A 19,015-nucleotide genomic window follows, 5' to 3' on the forward strand; every position below is an offset into this window, starting at 1 on the left:
ATTTTAAAGGGGAAAGTATAGGATAATAGCACATATTTGAGCAGTATTTTTGGGATAGTGCTTATAAAGATTTTGATAAAATTCCTTCTCTTTCCTTTTTATATTGTTCTTTACCCAAGTCAAGATGAAATGAATGTAATATATGTTCCACCTATATTTGTACCATTTGTACCATTTGATTTTTTAAATAATTATGGTAGTTAAGGAGAAAAAGAATCATAGATCTTAGCACTAGAAGGGAACTTAGAGATATTACTTCCAACCCAGTGAGAAGCAAATTGTCAGTAGCATTTGGAATTATGTAAGCGAGGCCCAATTTTTACATCCCTCTCTCTTGTCATGCAAATTGGGCTAATCTCCCTTGAGTAATAAGTCAGCAAGCATTTAATATTACTTACCTTAAGTCTAACGCTAAGCCTTATTAGGGGGTCACAACATGGTAGATCGTTGTCCTACAAGCTTCTTCAAATGCTCTGGAAAATTGAGGCAAAGATACATTAAACTGTCAGTGAATTGACCTGACATATTATATATTTGTCATTTTGTTTTCTGTCTATATTCCCCTATTAGAAGGTCGTGCCAATGAAGGCAAAAACTTCGTTTGCTCACTGCTGCATCAGCTGCCCCTCCGTCTTAGTCAGCTTGGGCTGCTATAACAAAAATTCCATAGATTGAGTGGCTTAAACAACAAACATTTGTTTCTCATACCTCTGGAGGCTGGGAAGTGCACGATCAAGGTGCCAGTAGATCTAGTGTCTTGTGAGAGCCTTCTTCCTGTGTTGTAGGTGTCTGCCTTCTCACTGTGCCCTCACATGGCAGAGAGAAAGCTCTAGTCTCTTCATCTCCTTATAAGGGTACCAGGCCCATCATGGGGGCTCCACTTATGATTTCATCCAAATCCAATTACCTCCCAAAGGCCCTATCTCCAAACACCACCACACTGGGAATTATGATCTCAACATATGGATTTGGGGGTGGAGGACACAAACATTGAGTCCACAGCACCCTCCTACAGTGCCTGATTATGTGGCTCCCAATGTGTCAGCTGACTCCCACTTTCTGTTGTATTCTTACTAGATTTGGAGCCCAAAAGCCTCCTAGCAGTTTTTTCTGTTTCCTCTCCAGTTCTAAACTGCAAGCTAGCTGGTATTTTTCATCTTTGTGTCTCAAATAACGTGTCAGATTTTATTAGAAGATGGGCAGTCTTTGTATCTCATAACTATTTTACATGGATACAGTAATGAAAAGGCTAATCATTTCGTGTGAACTCTCTTCCAGCTTACCTAAAATTTAGGCATGAGTGCCATCTGTCCCTGCCACAGTATATTGGTCAGGATAAGTCAGAAAGGACACAATTCATTCTCACCAACTTAAACAGAAAGGAATTTACAACAGTAATGATATTTATGCTCATGGTTTCAGAGACAGTGTCTACACTGAGCTTCCAGAAACGACTGTCGAAGTCACACTGCAGAACTAAAATGCCAAGTTTCCTGCCACAGTCAGAAAATTGCTGGGCAAATCAGGAAGCCACCACCACACCGAGGAATCCAAAACCCCACCACATCTGCTGCAATGCGGTCTCTGCCCCTCTCAGCTCCAATAGCTAGTCTCCCTCTAGTGCAGCTGATTGGTATCATCTAAATCACATCCAGAAATATAACTGCAAGGGAGCTTGGGGAATGTTGATCGTGGCTTGCCAGACTCTGTAATAATAGGCACTCTAGAGAGGAGAAGGTTGAAATAGAGGCTGAGGGATCCCAGCCACACTAGCTTCCACACAAGAGGAAGGTGATTGCATCAGAATTAAGGGGATTATCTTGTAGATTCCACCTTTCTACTCATTTTAGTTAGAGCAATTAAGTTTCTTAGTCAACCAATTTTTTCTCCAGCTTTATTGAGATATTATTGCATTTATTTTAGGTGTACAACATAAGGATATTTGATATATGTATATATTATAAAATGATGAAAACTTTTAAGATCTATTCTCTTAGCAACTTTCAAATATGCCATGTGGTACTGTTAACTGTAGTCACTATGCTGTTCATAATTTACTTATCTTATAACTGGAAGTTTGTACCTTGATCACTTTCATCCGATCCCCCTGCTCCCCCCGCCCCCCGCCATCCCTACCTCTGGCAACCACAAATCTCACCTCTATTTACATGAGTATAAGTTTTTTTCTTAGATTTCACATCTAAGTGAGATCATACAGTACTTATCTTTCATTGTCTGACTCATTTCACTTAGCATAATGCCCTCAAGGTCCATTTATGTTGTACCTATGGCAGGATTTCCTTCTTTTTTATAGCCGAATAGTAATCCATCATGTATAAATATATATACGCACACACACGATGGATATATATATATATACGCACACACACGCACACATATATATGTATATATGTATATATACACATATATATACACACACAACATATATATATATCACATTCTCTTGATTATTCAAATAGTAATCCATTGTGTGTGTGTGTGTGTGTGTATATATATATATATATATATATGTATATATATATCGCATATTCTCTTGATTATTCAAAATATTATTCATGTTGGTTAGCCAATAAATATTTGTTGAGCTTCTGCTCTGAATCAGGCACTATGCTAAGGGCTGGGAACACCAACATGACTATGGCACAGGGTGCCTTAAGAAACTCAGAGTATATTGGAAGAAATAAACTAATATGGTGACAAGAAATGGTTTATTCCAGAGGAAACCTGCACAAAATGGTCAGGGCGCCCAGACGAATCTGTGCATACCCTGGTCTCCTTTCTTCTGAATGAATAAACCAAATTTCTACTGATTCTTGTGATGGAATCCCTATTTCTCCCAAAGTATTTTCTCTGAATGAACTCTGCTGTGAGATTAGAGTCAAAATTGTAAATCACTTGACACCTGGCCACATTTCTTCAGGAATTTTTGTTGTTTCTGTCATTATCATTGTTTTAACAAAGCACTGAACTGTCTTTCTTCAACCAAAACACTGTTAATCAAATACTAGTAAAGTTTTTTTTCATGTATGTATTTGAGTTATATTTATGTAGTTTTGCTTATATCTAGGTATACATGTCTCTACACAAACTGATATTTGTACCCATGAATATTTGTGGAGGAATGTCATTCCATAAATATGTATCTGTGTGTATGGTCCTTCAGTTTGCTTGTTGTTTGTAAAAATGCACAAATGTAGATGAAAGTTCAATGAAAGTCAAATATGATAAATAAATTCAAAGAGGTATCAGAAAAGAGACAGAAATATAAATGTGTAGGAATCATATGTAAGTGATTCTCACACTGAATTCTAAGGGCTGTCTTTAAGAGCATCTTGTTTAATTTCCAGAGTTATCTTAGTGCTTTTTTTAAATTTCCATATAAAAGAGCCCTCAAATCGAAGATTAACCACCCAATAGGATCTAAACCCCTACCTATCTATTCTCTATTCTGTGCATTCTTGGAGGACAGAAACTAATCTTTTCCTTCTCTGGATCAACAGTACACAATGTCCAACACAAGAGTGATGCTCAGAAAAGAAGAGAGAGAAGGAAGGAGATAATCAGGAAGGGAAGAAAAATACAGGAAGGAAGGAAGGAAGGAAGGAAGGAAGATAAGAAGGGAAGAAGGGAGGAGGGGAAAGAAAGAGGGAGAAAAGAAAGAGAAGGACAGTAGGAAAGAGAGAGAGAAAGAAGGGAAAGGCAGAGAAAAGGAGGAAATCAGCCTTATTCATCATGAGTAGATATTAGCACATGGTAATAGAACTGAGTTAATAAGCCACTGGCTAAGATAGATAAGATCTATCACAGAGTGGAAGGCCACTGAGAGATGTCACACCCCATTCTCTGCCCCATCTCAGTATCTTCTTGGTCCAAGTCAGCTTCTTTCCTGACCCATCCATGTACTCTTAGGCCTTGAGGATGGAGGGCCGCCCTTGGTCTCCACAAAGCCCTTTTGTCTACACAGATGTCTGACCTGTGGTATCATGAGCTGAGCACTAGCTGGCCAGCTGTGACACCCGCATTCTCATTGAGGCTCTGCTTATCTGAGTGACTTTGGGCAAGTCACTTAAACTCTCAGGGCCTCATCTGTAAGGGTGCTTATCCATTAAACAACACACTGTGCAATCTTTAACCTTTTCTCCTGCCCCAGAATCCTGTGATTCTGTGCCACACCAGCTAGCTCTATCTGCTTTCCCCAAGGATCCAGGCTTTGCTTATGACTGCAGCCATTTACTTTTCCCCAGCCTTCTCCCTAGGCTGCACATCAGTTCACAGCACTCAAGTGGGCCTCCATCTTGAGGAAAACAGTGACTACCTCACGATAGGCAGACGAGATCAATAAACAGGGTAATACTATTTAAGTTAAGCTCGGGCAAGCACCAAATTTCAGGCTAGATGTAGAGGTCAGCTCAGAGGCTTCTCCGGCAAGGCTTTGTGCATTCTGATTAAATACAGTCAATCCCATATTCTACTTCTGGGTATATATCCAAAATATTGAAAGTAGGATCTTGAAGAGATATTTGCACACCAATGTCCATAGCACCATTACTCACAATAGTCAAGAGGTAGAAGCAACCCAAATGTGCATCAACAAATAAATAGATTTTTAAAAATATGGCATATGCATACAGTGAACTGTTATTCAGCCTTTAAAAGGAAGATAATTCTATCACATGCAATGACATAGATGATCCTTGAAGATTTTATGCTAAATGAAGTAAGTCGGTCACAAAAAGACAAACACTATATAATCCCACTCACATGAGATATCTATAGTGGTCAAATTCATAGAAACAGAAAGTAGAATGGTGGTTACAGGGGATGGAGGAGGAAGGTAAAGGGAGCTGTTTAATGGATATAGAGTTTCAGATTTGCAGGATGAAAAAGTTCTGGAGATCAGTTTTATAGCGGTGTGAATGTACTTAACACTACTGAACTGTACTCGTAAAAATGGTTAGGATAGTAAATGTTATGTTTTACACCACAATAGGAAAATAAAATTTTTTTTTAAACTGAAAATACAAAATCATAAGAGAATACGGAACTCAAGAAACTCCACATGCCTCATGCTGGTGTGGTTGCAGCACGAGGCATGTAGACAAAGTATATAGAAGGTGAGACTGGGAAACTAGACAAACTCATGAAGGACCTTATTTACATAAGACCTTTCCATCAAATATAGAACACTCCACATATTTGATAACTTTGGGGGTCATCGGTCAGCTTTTCATTCTCTGAATTATTGGGCTTCTGCATTATTAGGAAGTTTCTCAATAGTAAAAATGTCATTTCAAAAATTAAGTTGGTGCCCAATAACTAAGATGCTGACTTTCTAGTGAATTATCTAATGACACTACAGAGAGCAGGGGGAGGTTAGATTTGAGATATATTAAAGAAGAAAAATAAATAGAGTGGAGTGAATGATTGGAGGACAGTGTATTAGCTAAGGATATCTTTGATTATCAGAACATTCAAACTGACATAAACAATAAAGGACACTGGTTCACTCGTGTGATGAAAGAATCCAGCAATAGTGTGGGCTTCATACATGCTTCAATGAGAAAGACCCTGGGCTCTGACTCTGTGGGGTTTTTGTATAATTTGCTCTCCTGAGTAAATGGGCTATAGCCTCATTCTGGTTTTCTTCATGGTAACAAAAACAGGCTCAGCTTCTCCAGACCTCCTGTTTACATACCACTTCATTCAAAACAAAAGAGAGGTTTTTCTTCCTTCAGTCATTCTACAAAAGTCATGCATTTACTCTATTTGGTCCAAACTGAACCAATATCTGGGCCAGTGGAGTGGGGTAGGGGGGGCCATACACTGAATGGCTTGGACCTCTGAGCCAATCTCTATGGCAGGAGAGATGGAACTATATGCTCACTGGCTCTGACTAATCAGGGCCCACCACTTGGGTGACACACAGGGTAAATTCTACCTAAACCACATAGAAAAACAGGTCAGGAGCATGGTTCCCTAAAGGAAATCTTGATGCTGTGAGCAATGGGAGAGGAAAGAAATGGATACTGGATAAGAAGCCAACCCGTGTTCATAACACAGCACCAAGGACAGCACTGATTTCGGGCTCACCCTTAACAAAGACTAGAAATACAAGAGAAAAAGCAAGTTTTGGGGTAGGGCCAGAGAGGTGAGGGGAGGGGACACATTAATTTGTTGTTGAGTTTGAAGTAACTAAAAGACACATAGGTGGGGAAAAAAAGACATATAGAAGGAGATGTTTGATGCTTGATGGCCAATTCTGGATCTTTCCGGTAACCTCGCATAAGTGAAACCACAACTAAGTGGTCCCACTGCTTCCACAACACTATGCCATGTCTCTTTAGAGTTTTGAAATACTTCACAGTTATTGATTAGCCATTAGTGATTCCCTCTGACCCTGCCTGAGTATTTCCCCTTCCTCTTCAGTACTACAACCTACAAATCACTGGAAATGGGGTTGAGCAGGTGCAGGTCGGAAGACAAAACATTCTTTTTAATGTGAGAAATTAATTTGTGGCTCTAATTGCTTCAAACTCTAAATGAAAAAAAAAAAAAAACAACTACATTCTCCCAGCATTCAAAATAGAACACAGGCTTTATCTGAATAAAGAAAATAATCTGTTGGGGAATAAAAAAAGGACTTAAGCTGCTAAAATGTCAATCTTACCACCTTGTTAAGGAAAAGCAAGTTTAATTACATTCAGATCTACATAGAATCATTTTTGAGTGGTGTGCACAGGAGCCTAAAGGTCTGAGATTTCAGAATTGACAAAGTACATTAAACAAAGGCAATGGGGAAAGAGCAAAAAAATAGGGGCAGGGGAGACACGATTTGAGAGTCAGAGGCTTTGAGTCCTAGAGCCAGCTCTGCCATGAAACCACTCTATGACCTGTCTCAAGTCATATACTCTCTCTGGACTCTAGTTCTGTCATATGTAATAGAGGGTGCCCAGGAGTGAATGTTCTCAAGCTGCCTTTTCTATCTATGAAAACGTCACAGAAAATTGACTCTAGACTCTTTTCCCAAAACTACTTGTTTTATTCTATAGAACACAATCTTGCTCATTGTTCTATGTCCCTGTGAAGTATACAGAGAAATTACATAGAATTTTCCAATTCACAGATGTCAAAACAGAGGCTAAGGGAAAGGTTCCATCTGAGGTGATCCAGAAAACCAACGGTGACTCAGACTCGATGAAAGAAAACCATATTGCATCCAAGAAGCCAGGCCCATAAGATATTAACTAAAAATAAAAAGCAGTTAGCTCTAATTCCATGGGAAATGAGCCAACCCTCAGACATCTTCCCTTTTCCTATCCCTTCCTCCTCCCCTACACACACAAAAAAAGAATTGGGGGAGAAAAGTAATTTTAACTGTCTCCATACGTGGAAGCCCAGCAGGCATTGGGGCATTCTGAGGGCTGTGAGCACAGGGAAATACATGCTGACACGGAGCAGCTCTGCCAAAGGGACGTGTTACCTTAGCTGAGCAACAGCTCTACATCAGGGTGTGTAAACAGGCTCTGGGAAGTAAGATTTAGACAATTCGAAAGACCTAATTGTTTTAATAAGCTTTAAGGGTTGTATCTCGAGAAGCAGCTGCTGTCGACCTACAACCGCTGTAGATCTTCTCTGCCCTGTGTTCAGGCTACTACTACATTATCATTGCAAATGACCTATGCCCAGTTTCCCAGCATCAGTCTGGTGATTACTAGCCTAACTAGCCTTTTTCTCTTCTTGTTTTCTATTCAAGAGCAAAGCCATTTAGGGAACTCAGTTCTTGAAATGGTATATGTATGTCTCCTCAAACCTGCATTGCATTTCTTGCAATCTTTAGGAGCATCAAAGAAAGAGCTGGAAAAAACAAAAGAGATGGTATAACAGTGAAATCTATAGAGGCAGTAAACTGAGGCTACATTATCATTTTCATAAATAATAGCCAGGTAATGTGCAGCACACGCACACAGGAATAAGGCAGGCTAAGATCCTCTTTCATGAGGTTGATGCTCATGACTAGAATTTCACCTGCAGAAGTCAGAAGGCTCCAACTGGTGAGCACATCAGTCTATAAGAACACCTGAACAGCCCCTCTAACTCAGGGCATTATGAAGACAAAAAGATTGGTTGGAAATCAATGCAGCTGCCCTGTGGCATGAGAACTACATAGAATTTAATATGTAGTCAACGTAAACATAATTATACAAGCAACAAAAATAAGAAATATATATCAGGGTTCTGTTATGAACATCCAAACTCCCCTCTTTGGGAAACTGGTGAAAGCCTTAGTCAGATATGACAGGGAATTGCCTTTGTCTGGTCTGCGTGGATTTATTTTCTTCTCACGTGATCCAGGTCCTGCTGATCCCCTGTGTCCCAGGCTGTTCTTGTTCCATGCCATTCTGTGCTGGAATGGTTACTTCCTGATATCAGTGTCATTATTACTAATTTCAGAAAATAGCTGTCTCTTGGCCTCAGATTTTAAACAGAGTCTTCATCTATTGTAGTTACAGAAGAGTGCTTGCCTTTCTTCCAGTGCTCTCTACTGAATGCCTATTTGCCAGTCATTTATCACCTCGGGACTAGCTTTTTCTCCTATGTAACTGTGGCCTTCTATCTCTCCTTGAGTACCTCTCCCTGAAACCTATATTCCCCCAAAATCCTAGAGGAAGATAGAGAATTTATAAGCTTGCTCCTTTTAACAGGAATAATAACATGCGAGTCCAAATAGAAATTGCTTTCCTTCCCTAGCTCTGCAAAAACATCCCTGGCTTGCTTCTTCTGGCTCACTCTCCTCCCCGCCTGCAGCAGTCCTAGATTTGATTTTTAACCACTTCATATTCTCTGTTGTGTTAGGACAAACTCACCCCAGGCCAAAGTGGGTTCTCCTTGCATTCTGATTCTGGTAAAACACTGTAAATGTATCAAAGACTAAATTAAGACCATAGAAGTTTCAAGGACATATGATCCTAGAAAATTAATCATATTTTTTATCTTAATATACCTTTTACTTTCTAAGGATTGATTGAGGGTAGGTTACCATAGGCAGAATCTATACTTGGCAATTAAATATATTTAAATAACAGTATCTATGCTGACAGAATATTTTGCCACCGTTTAGGTCTAGATTTGAGCAATCTGACTATGATACTACATGAAATGTTTGGACCTTGTGTCTACAAAACAGCATTTTTATTAAAACATCTCTGAAGGTTCCATAAACCAAGCTTAAAATAGTTCGTCTCTATGAGTCAATCAATATTTGTTCTCAGCTAAACCATTGTCTAAAATCCTTTTTCAGGTGGAAGCAACTCAGTGCCCATAGAGGGATGAATGGATAAATGAAACGTGGCATATATGTACAGTGGAATATTATTTGGCCTTAAAAAATAAGGAAATTCTGACACATGTTACAACGTGTATGAACCTTGAAGACAGTATGCTAAGTGAAATAAGCCAGTCGCAAAAGGAAAAATACTGTAAGATTCCACTTATACGAGGTAACTAAAATCAAATTTATAGAGACAGAAAGTAGAATAACGGTTGCCAGGGCCTTGGGAGGAAGGGGGAATTGCGAGTTATTGTTTAATGGGTACAGAGTTTCAGTCTGGGAGGATGAAAAAGTTCTGGAGTTTGACAGTGACGATAGTTGCCCGATGATGTGCTAATAATGCCACTGAACTGCCATTTAACAAAGGTTAAAATGGCGGGTTTTATGTTATGTATAGTAACAACATAATTTTAAAATATTATATAAAAAATTCATTTCCAAGTGAGAATTTTTAATATTCCCCACAATATCCGGCTCTGTAGTTGAAATGATTTCCAAATGACCTGCATTCGTCACCATGTGATCTTAACAATATATACTGAACAACCAAGCATCAGGATTATAGGAAAGTAGTAATATCCAACTGCAAAGATTCAAAGTTTAGAGCAATAAATCCTCGATGTTTTTTCTTGGCTTTCTGGAGAACCCTCCTAAAAGGCTTTTCAATTCTTCAAAATTTAAAAAAAAAAAAAAAATGTACATCTTGTTGGTTTACTCTCAAGGGGAATAGATATGGCAAAAAAGACAAGTGTATGGCAAATAGTTCTCCAGGACAGATCACCCAGGAACACCATTCTTTGGTTTGAAGCCAGGGCCCCAGCAGCAGTGTTGTTTACTGTTCTGCTTCTCGACCTCAGTCCACGCAGGGTCTCCCTCGCCCTGTCCCTTGCTCTCCAGTCTGAGTATATCCTGCTCACTTCACTGCGTAGGAGTGAGAAAATGTATTACGTCAGGGGCCGATTGCCTAAAGAAATAAAATATATAATGTATGGGAGGTTTTTTTCTTTCATTTTTAAAGAGAGATCACTAGAGGCTTCACATTACCTGTTTAATGATAACTGTTAACAATATCAACTTCAGATAAGGTATATATTCATCACCACATAGAAGCTGATGAAACGAAATCTGAAATGAAATCCTAAGGAAAATAAGTCCTTACCTTTTTCTTAACGTTTTCAGTAACTTTGCACATGACTCTGCATTTGATTCCTTTTCCCACCTGTGACTCTGTTTCTGGAAGGAAGATGACATGACAAAAGGTGGGAGGGGCAGTGGGCTTTAACGCCAGAGAGATGGATCTGATTTCTGGCCCTGCCATATACCAGTTATGTAGCTCTGGCTCTCTCCAGAACCCCAGCTGTCTATTTACAAAATAGAGATAATAACACAGGCATCTATACTGCAAGCCTATAGCAAGGCTTAGAAATTATGTATGGAGAGCATTTGAAGCAGTGTCTGGTACATAGTAATTTATAGCAGTGATCACGATGTCTGCATCCCAAACACAGTAGCGTCTATCACGCACCAATACCATCGTACAGATCCATCGCACCTCCCCGACTATTCCTCAGTAAAAGGTGTTCTGTTTATAGTCACAGGTAAACAACACATATAAAACTTAACTGGATCCTTTCTCCATACACTATTTCCCGTTTTTATCAGTAGGGAAATGACACACATACAGCAAAAATTTCTTCATCAGAAAATGCAGCATCAAGCTTTAACATTCAAGATTTAAATATGACACAGAGTTATCTGTCTTGGGAAAATTACATGCTCACTTTCAGTAGACAGGGCCCAGGCGAGAGGACTGCTTGATATTTTTCCTCACTGCCATGATTCCTCACTGCTATAGTTCTTTTTGCCCTACCCATTCCTCACTATTCTCCTCTTCCCTTTCATGTAAAATAAATTATCTGAAATAGGAACATTACAGATAAAGAACAGAGTTGATTTTTTTCTTTAATACAATTCATTATTGTCAGAGGGAATGACTATGCACATTCAAAGGGGAATCTAATAAATATGGTGTGTCTTGTTGTCCAGAATTGGCATCCTCACCCCTCAGTATTGGTACAAATGCCAAGAGACATTAATGCATGCTTATAATAGACACCTTAGTTTGTCTTCCTGCCTTGCCTTGCCTCTTCTCAGAGAATTTTGTCCCAATGTTCCTGTTGAGTAAGCAATGGCAAGTGACCTCATCCCCTCAACCAAAGCCAGCTGGACCAGGGATGACCACCCAATTCAAACTGTGCCAATCAGATTTTCTCTTCCAAGAAGCAGTCATTGTTTCAGAAAATCTAGCTAGTCTCCTTTGAGTACTTAAATTATGACATAGTCAAGACTAGGTAAATGATATTGGATCCAAATGGAAGTAGATCTGAGAAATGTGGTCTACAAAGAGAAAAAAGTAAAGCAGATACCCAGAGAAAAGCAGAATGAGAGAGAATATGATTAAGAGAAAAGAAGAGGGAGGGATGGAGGGAAGGAGGGGTGGATGGAGGGATAGGGGAAGAGAGGAAGAGAGGGAGAAAGAGGAAGCCTTCCCTTATGAGGGTGTTCCACTCACTGGTTCCAGCCCTTTGTGGTACTCAGGTGTCCTTGGGTTCTTTGAGAGACACATGTATCCTAATAACCTTCTCTTTTTGCTTAAGCCAGCTTGAAGGGTTTTGTTCTCTGAAAACAAAGTGTCTCTGAGACAATGTTTCACATCTTAGCCACTCACCCACCTGGGTGATACCATCACCACTGCCACTAGCAGTCACGATGGAAACCATTCCCTCTCTGAATGCAGGAAGTTGAGAGCCAATACTCCATGGAGAACAGACCCAAATACCAGAAGCACACTATACTAGCTATAGTAGAGTCCTTAAAGGAGCTCAATGGGGCAACGGGTAAATATTTAACAACCAGCTCTCCTGGGGGAAAAGAATCCCTGGTCCAAAGCATTTGCCAAGTTCTGTGGTATAAATACACCTATAATTGCTATTTCCAATAAGATATCAATAAGTTTGAAAGAGATATTTACAATTGGGTCTTAGGAGTCAGGACAAACCACTATCTAACCTATATGTCCTGATTTATAAGTACAAATGCTTCTTGCCTTATGAGGGGGTTACTCCCCAATAAACCCATCATACGGTGAAAATATCATAAGTCAAAAATGCATTTAATACGCCTAACCTACTGAATGAACATCATGTTTAGCCTAGCCTACCTTAAATGTGCCCAGAACACAATATCCAAAAAACGATGGCAACAGTGCGCTGTAGAGTGTTGGTTGTTTACCCTCATGACTTGCTGCTACTGCCCAGCATCACAGAGAGTATCGTGCTGCATATCAGGAGCTCAGGAAAAGATCAAAATTCAAATATCAAAAGTACAATTTCTACTGAATGAGTGTCAGTTTCACATCATCCTAAAGTTGAGAAATTGTAACTTGAACCATCGTTAAATCAGGGACTGTCTGTACTTTCCGACTCCCTTTTATGACTTGGTTCTTGTTGTCTTACTCTCGTTTTAATGGTTTAAGTTTAACAGCTCCATGTCTTTTATTCTCAACCAATTTAAATCTCTTTTGCTGAGAACATAGTAAAATAATTTTAAAAATGCAGCCTCATTCCTCTCTGAGACCTGTAGTTTCATGCTCTCTCAAACACTAAGATAACAATAATAATAATAGTAATTACAGTTTCTCAATGACCTCAGTGGCATGCTATGGCGTTAAGAACAGAGACATGGCCATCAGACTGACCTGCTTTGAATCCCTGCATAAAGGAAGCATCCGGTAAATGTTAGATTTCCTTTTACATTCACTGACTCATTTATTCCAAGTATCCATCCCAGATGAGAGTTGGTCATGTACCTGACAACCAGAATCAGTAAAGATTCCTGAACAAAGGTCACGACTTTTCTAGAACAGTGCATACCTAACTCCAATTGTGGGAAACTTTACATGCTCTGTATCAGCTACCAGAAAGAAAGTTGGGGAGCAAATGTTTCCTGTGTTTCCTTGTTTCCTGAAAGTTGGGGAACAAATGTTTCCTGTGTTTCCTTGTTTCCTGCGTTCTACTTTGAACTGAGCTATTGTCATCTTTGGTTTTGCTTGTAAAATACAAATGAGACAAGAACTCCCTAGATATCATCTCCCTCTCTAAACTTTCAAAGTGCATCGCCCTGCCAACAACAAAAGAAAAAAGAAATGCCTTTCACTGCTTCATGGTCGGAGTATCTAAGGGGTTCCCCTGTTAGATTTCAGCTTCGGCTCAAACCATTTCCCTTTTTGCCTTTCCAGCGATTTGATAACAAGCCTTAGAGCAACTGAATCAACTAAACCAACCTTTCCTTCCATCCCCCACTCTGGTCTATAAGAAACCCAAATGTCCCCAGCCCCACTAGCCTTTGGGAATCAAAGAGGTGACTTGAGTAAATGGTTCCTCAAACCCTCCTTGGAGCACTTTCAGAGCTAGACTAAGACTCCCTCTTATAGTTTCTTCCACAAGGTCTGTGTTTTCAACGAAGGTTTTTAAAAAGCTTAGCAACAGATTTCTCTAAGTGAAATCTCACAGGAAAGTTCTACGACATATAAAAAGTAGATGTAATCCTCTATGGCTTTTTAAGTTTTTTTTTTCTTTTTCAGATCTCAAAAAATTTTTAAATTGGAACTGATTGAATTGCAATGTGGGTGCCCAGAGACCCCTCCAGACTTGAGCCCTGGGCTGTCACTCATTGAAAAGCCCTTACAACATCTTTGGGAAACCTTAAGGCTCCTCACTGCATTAAGAAGCTCTCCCTGCCCCTGGGCAGGAGCAAAGTGGATTGAGAGCTGGAGGCAAGAAAACCAGTTAGGAGACTCCCGCGATTGTTCAAAACAATGAAAGATAATGAAGTCCTGAACTGGCCTCAGAGACACTTACAAGATAACGTTACAGGGATGGGCAACTGATTGGATGTGAGAGTCAAGGGAGAGGACAAAGATACCTCTGATTTTTCAAGCTTGTTTGACTGTGAAAATTAAGATGTCATTAGAAGAAATGGCTCTCAGAAAGAGAAGGAAATAATATGGGTAGGGGCACGCCATATATTTTGTTTGGAATAGTTTAGCTTCTCTCTTTGAGGCATCCAGGAGGACTTACCTATCCCAGAGAGAGGAAGTGACTTGTCTACTGGTTCCCACAGGAAAGCATGTGACTCAGGGGCAAACGCACATGAAACAGGAAGCATGAAAATATAAGCCAGTTGCAAGGCATAGGACCCCAGGCTGTAAGGTCTATTTACTCCAAAGTCATAGACGAACGGTCAAGATTATTCTCCCAAATAAAAAATGTTTTCTCTCTCCAGTCTGAGCCTTTCTGAGGATGAGGGCTGGCAGCATTACCATCAGCCAGAATGCTGTCAGATCAGATCGCTGACCAATGTTTACTGAGGGCCTACCCTATTGGAGTTAGCCTAGAGAGGTGAAATTTCTGGCTCCCCTCAGGATTCCACCAGCTTAAACACACAGATGGGGTTACCAAGACCACTGTTTGTTCTCCAGAGTAAGTTCATTTGTTTATCTCAGAGTGATCCACAAATAACTGCTTCCTTCCGTTATGACCAGGGACTCTCTGAGCTCCATGACCCAGGCTGGATGCACTTGGCTATGACAGTTAGAAAGCTGTCATAGAGAGATCTTTCAGTGCCAATCTTCTTTCCCCCTCTGTTTGCCACTGGATCACCAGAGAAGGCAGATGGTACACTGCAAACACATCCATAAACCAGGCAAATGTGAACCGTGTTGATAATGGAAATCCAACATTGGGCACAGCAGCCCATGGGACTGACAACTGCAGTGAGACCACTGGGTGGGAATGGAGGCAAACTTCAGGTCAACACAGGAAGAACATCCTCAACAGTGATCTGTGTGCCCTACAGAGTCCGCCTCCTCCACCAGCTGCCAGCTGTGAGAATGATGCCTTAGCTTCCACATCTTTAAAAGGAAATGATGTTTGCCAGCTCCTTAGCTGGATATAAACATAAAGAGAAATATGCCACATGGATATTTTAGCATAGTGACTGTCACATAGTAAGCACTCAATAAATGCTGACTGTTATTAAATCTCAGCCCATGAAGGAGTGGGCTGCCTCGGGGGTAAGAGGTGCCTCACCACATGACTTTTTACTCAGAATTTGAACACCGTTGTCAATATTGCAGAGGAGATTTCAGTATGGGTGAGGAGCGGACTCAATTTGCTTACTCTAAAGCCACTTTTGCTGCTGAGACTCTGAAATATGGAGTCTAGTCCATCACTGCTTCGTGGGCATCTGCATTGCCCCATGTTCACTCAGCCAACATTCACTGGACAGCTACTATGTCCAAAGCATTGAGTCGACAGTGGAGAATTTTAACCATAAAGGTAAGGCAAGCTTGTTTACACCCAGCTACTTACTGTGACTATGGCTCTAATGACCCCGAGAGGGTGCGGGACACAGAGCAGCCTACATGCGCTAATCAAACCAGGGCGTGTTTTCTATTTCTGCCTTTGGGATTAGCTAAGGGATTGGCAGGTCCTTAAATCACTCCAAGCTGCTTGACCAGGACACCAGATCTGCCACCCGAAAACATCCTGTTAAGCGTGATGCTGTTTATTAAAACAAGGTTTAAAAAAAATATTTTTTCTTTTAATTTCTACTCTATTTCCTAATCAAGAAATACATAATCCCAGAAAAAAATCAGGCCTTCTCTCTCTATCTCTCTCTCTCTCTCTCTCTCTCTCTCTCTCTCTCTCTCTCTCCCCCTCGCTCCTTCCCTTCCTTCCTCCCTCTCTCTCTTTCTTTCTCTCCCTTCCCTGTCTCCTTCTGTCTCCCTGTCTCCCTTGGTCTCCTTCTCTCCTTCCCTACTTTCCCTTTCCCCCACCCCCTCCAGCTTCTATCATTTTAAGCTGTGTGCATGTCATTCTTCTGGGTATTAAAGTCAAATTTAGTCTTCAGCAATTGTTATTACCTACCCCTTGGCTTATGAGATGCATTTGCCTGCATTTGTAATGCATCAATAACTTCCACTCTCCTCCACTTGTAAACAATGCATTATATTAAATAGCCTGTGTCTAGCCTTGTATTGAAACAGACAATAAATTAGGACTTCCAGTTCTTGGTTTTTACTGATTCCTAAACCTGCCAGTTACATGCCTGTCCGCCCCACTGAACATTCTCTCTAAAGCTGAGAATGCACAAAGCCCTTGTTCATCGTTCTCCTGTCTCCATCACTGCTGCCGGCTGTCAGTTTCACACCACCAAGCAGATTGTAATTGGCAGGATGAGGTGCAGAAATAGGGAATGGTTTGAATATGTGGCTCTCACCACACACACATGCACACACGCGCGCACACACAGACACACAGAGTCTTTCTGGCTTACAACATCCTGCAAATTTAGGGACTTGATATGTGAAGCTTCTGATCAGAACCCACAAGGGTCGCCCTCATTTGTTAGCTAGCCATGGATTAGAAGCAGGGAAAGGAAACACAATGCAATCAACACCCAGTGCTGTCCTCAACCAGCGCAGGGCCTGCTGGATACTGAATGCGTGCTGCTTTGGGAATGTGCCTTGCTGGGAGCCAGCTCCTGTGCTTCGTTGGGCAGCATCCCCAGGACCTGAGATCCGCAAGCTTCCCAAGAGTCACGATTGTCCTGCTCAGCCTCCAGAAGAATCTTGGAGCAAGGAGCAAAGTCTATCTCACAGACTGTCAAGTAGTTTCTGTGGGCCTTGTCCTTCCAGGAAATGAAAACTCAACATTGATCTCACCACCATTCTTATACAAATTCAAACCTAGCTGAATTGAATCTCTTAGAGCAGGGTTTCTCAACCTCGGAAATAGTGATGTTTTAAACCTGATAATTCTTTGTTGTGGGTGATGTCCTGTGCACTGTAGGATGTTTAACATCTCTGGCCTCTACTTACTATATGCCAGTAGCAACACGCCCTGATTGGAGACAATCAAAAATGTCTCCAGACATTGCCAAATGGCTCCTGCAGGGCAAAATCACCCTCTGTTGAAAACTGCAACAATTTGAGTTATATTTAGCCCTGATGTCTGCCCACAGTTGTAGAAATTCAGACCTAATAAGGAGCAGAGAGTTCCTTTACTCCTGTGCCTCTCAAAGTGTGGTCCCAAGACCAGCAGCATCACCTAGAAACTTGTTAGAAATGCAAATGACAGAGCCCCACCCCACATAGACTGAGTCAGAAACTCTGGGCATGTGGCCCAGCAATCTGCTTTAATAAGCCTTCTAGGTGATTTTGACTGAAGCTAAAGTTTGAGAACTGCCACGCTATTTGAATGCTCACATTTTACAGATAGAAAAACTGAGACCCAGAGAGGTAAAATGACTGCCCCAAAGTCATACAGCTATTTTAGATCCAGACCTTCTACTACTCAGACCAAAACACTTAATCACTGAATTATTCTCATGTATACCCCCTTGAGTAACTATCCCATCTCAGTCTTCAACCTGCTGCTTGCTCTACTTCCTAATTCATCCTTCTGGCCACTTTTCTGAATTGTACTTTTTTGGTGTTTGTTTTCCTGATCCTTACCCCATTGGAGATATTGTCTACAAATTAAGCTAAGATTGAGTTTAACCATCTTTCTATTTGTACTTCCTTTATGCTAGCAGTGGGCTGTGTGACAGTGCACACAGTGTGAGTGTGAGTCTATGCAGGTTTGTGAGTGATTTCTGTATTTGTGTCTGCATTTGTACATCTCTATGAACATGGCTATGTGCAAGCCTAAGCAAGTGTGTGCATGTGGAAGGCACATGAAGGAGGCTGAGGTTACCATAGAGTGGCCATGCTCCTGCTCGCTCAAGCCCACACCTCTGAACACGGGACCAGTAACCTGTGACAGCCTCTGGCAGCTTGTCCCTCAGTTTGAGGGCCAGTGGCAGGTGTGAATTTTGTAAAGCAGATTTCAGCAGGCAGAAACTAACATGTTCCTTCTTTCAGAGGGGATGACCATAAAAAGTCATCTCTTGGGGCTTTCCAGAAAACACATGTTAATCTAGGGTCAACAGATTGACTATTCTGACTAAAATTCAAACAGCCTTTGTGATTTTTCCCCTCACAGAACTTATCAGTTGTTAGAATTAAAAACAGTTATTTTCACATCAGATGGGCAGAGCCTCTAACCCCTGGTCTTCTGTGAACAGTAATAGTTTTAAAATAAATAACAGATTTTCTAGCTCAGAAGAAGCTCTCAACTGCTGTTTGATTTAAATCCTAATTTTTGTCAAGTGTAGATGTATTTAGGTCACTGTAGAGTGTTGTATTTAGGAGACAGAATGACCCAGGCTGTGAATTCACAAAGATGCTTGGAAAAGAACTCAGTCCTGACTTTGATCAACAATGTTATGTTCTGACAAAGAAAGATTCTTTTCTTGATGAAATTGGGCTCCTCCAAGCCCTCTGCTCAGCTAGGCCCGAATTTGAGCTTCCATCTCTGTCCTTATAGAGTGCAATTTTTAGCAAAAATCCTGCTAAGTCAGTAAATCCCCACCCTAGATATATGATCATCCTCAATATCTGATCAATTTCCTCACCCTCCCCGCACGCCCGCAGGTGATATGGGATCAGCCTGGCCTGCCTTCAGCAAGAATCCTATTGAGTCAGTTTAGCAAGAATCCAGC

The sequence above is a fragment of the Pteropus alecto genome, unplaced genomic scaffold, assembly GCF_000325575.1.
Source record: "Pteropus alecto unplaced genomic scaffold, ASM32557v1 scaffold50, whole genome shotgun sequence".
Classification (NCBI taxonomy): domain Eukaryota; kingdom Metazoa; phylum Chordata; class Mammalia; order Chiroptera; family Pteropodidae; genus Pteropus; species Pteropus alecto.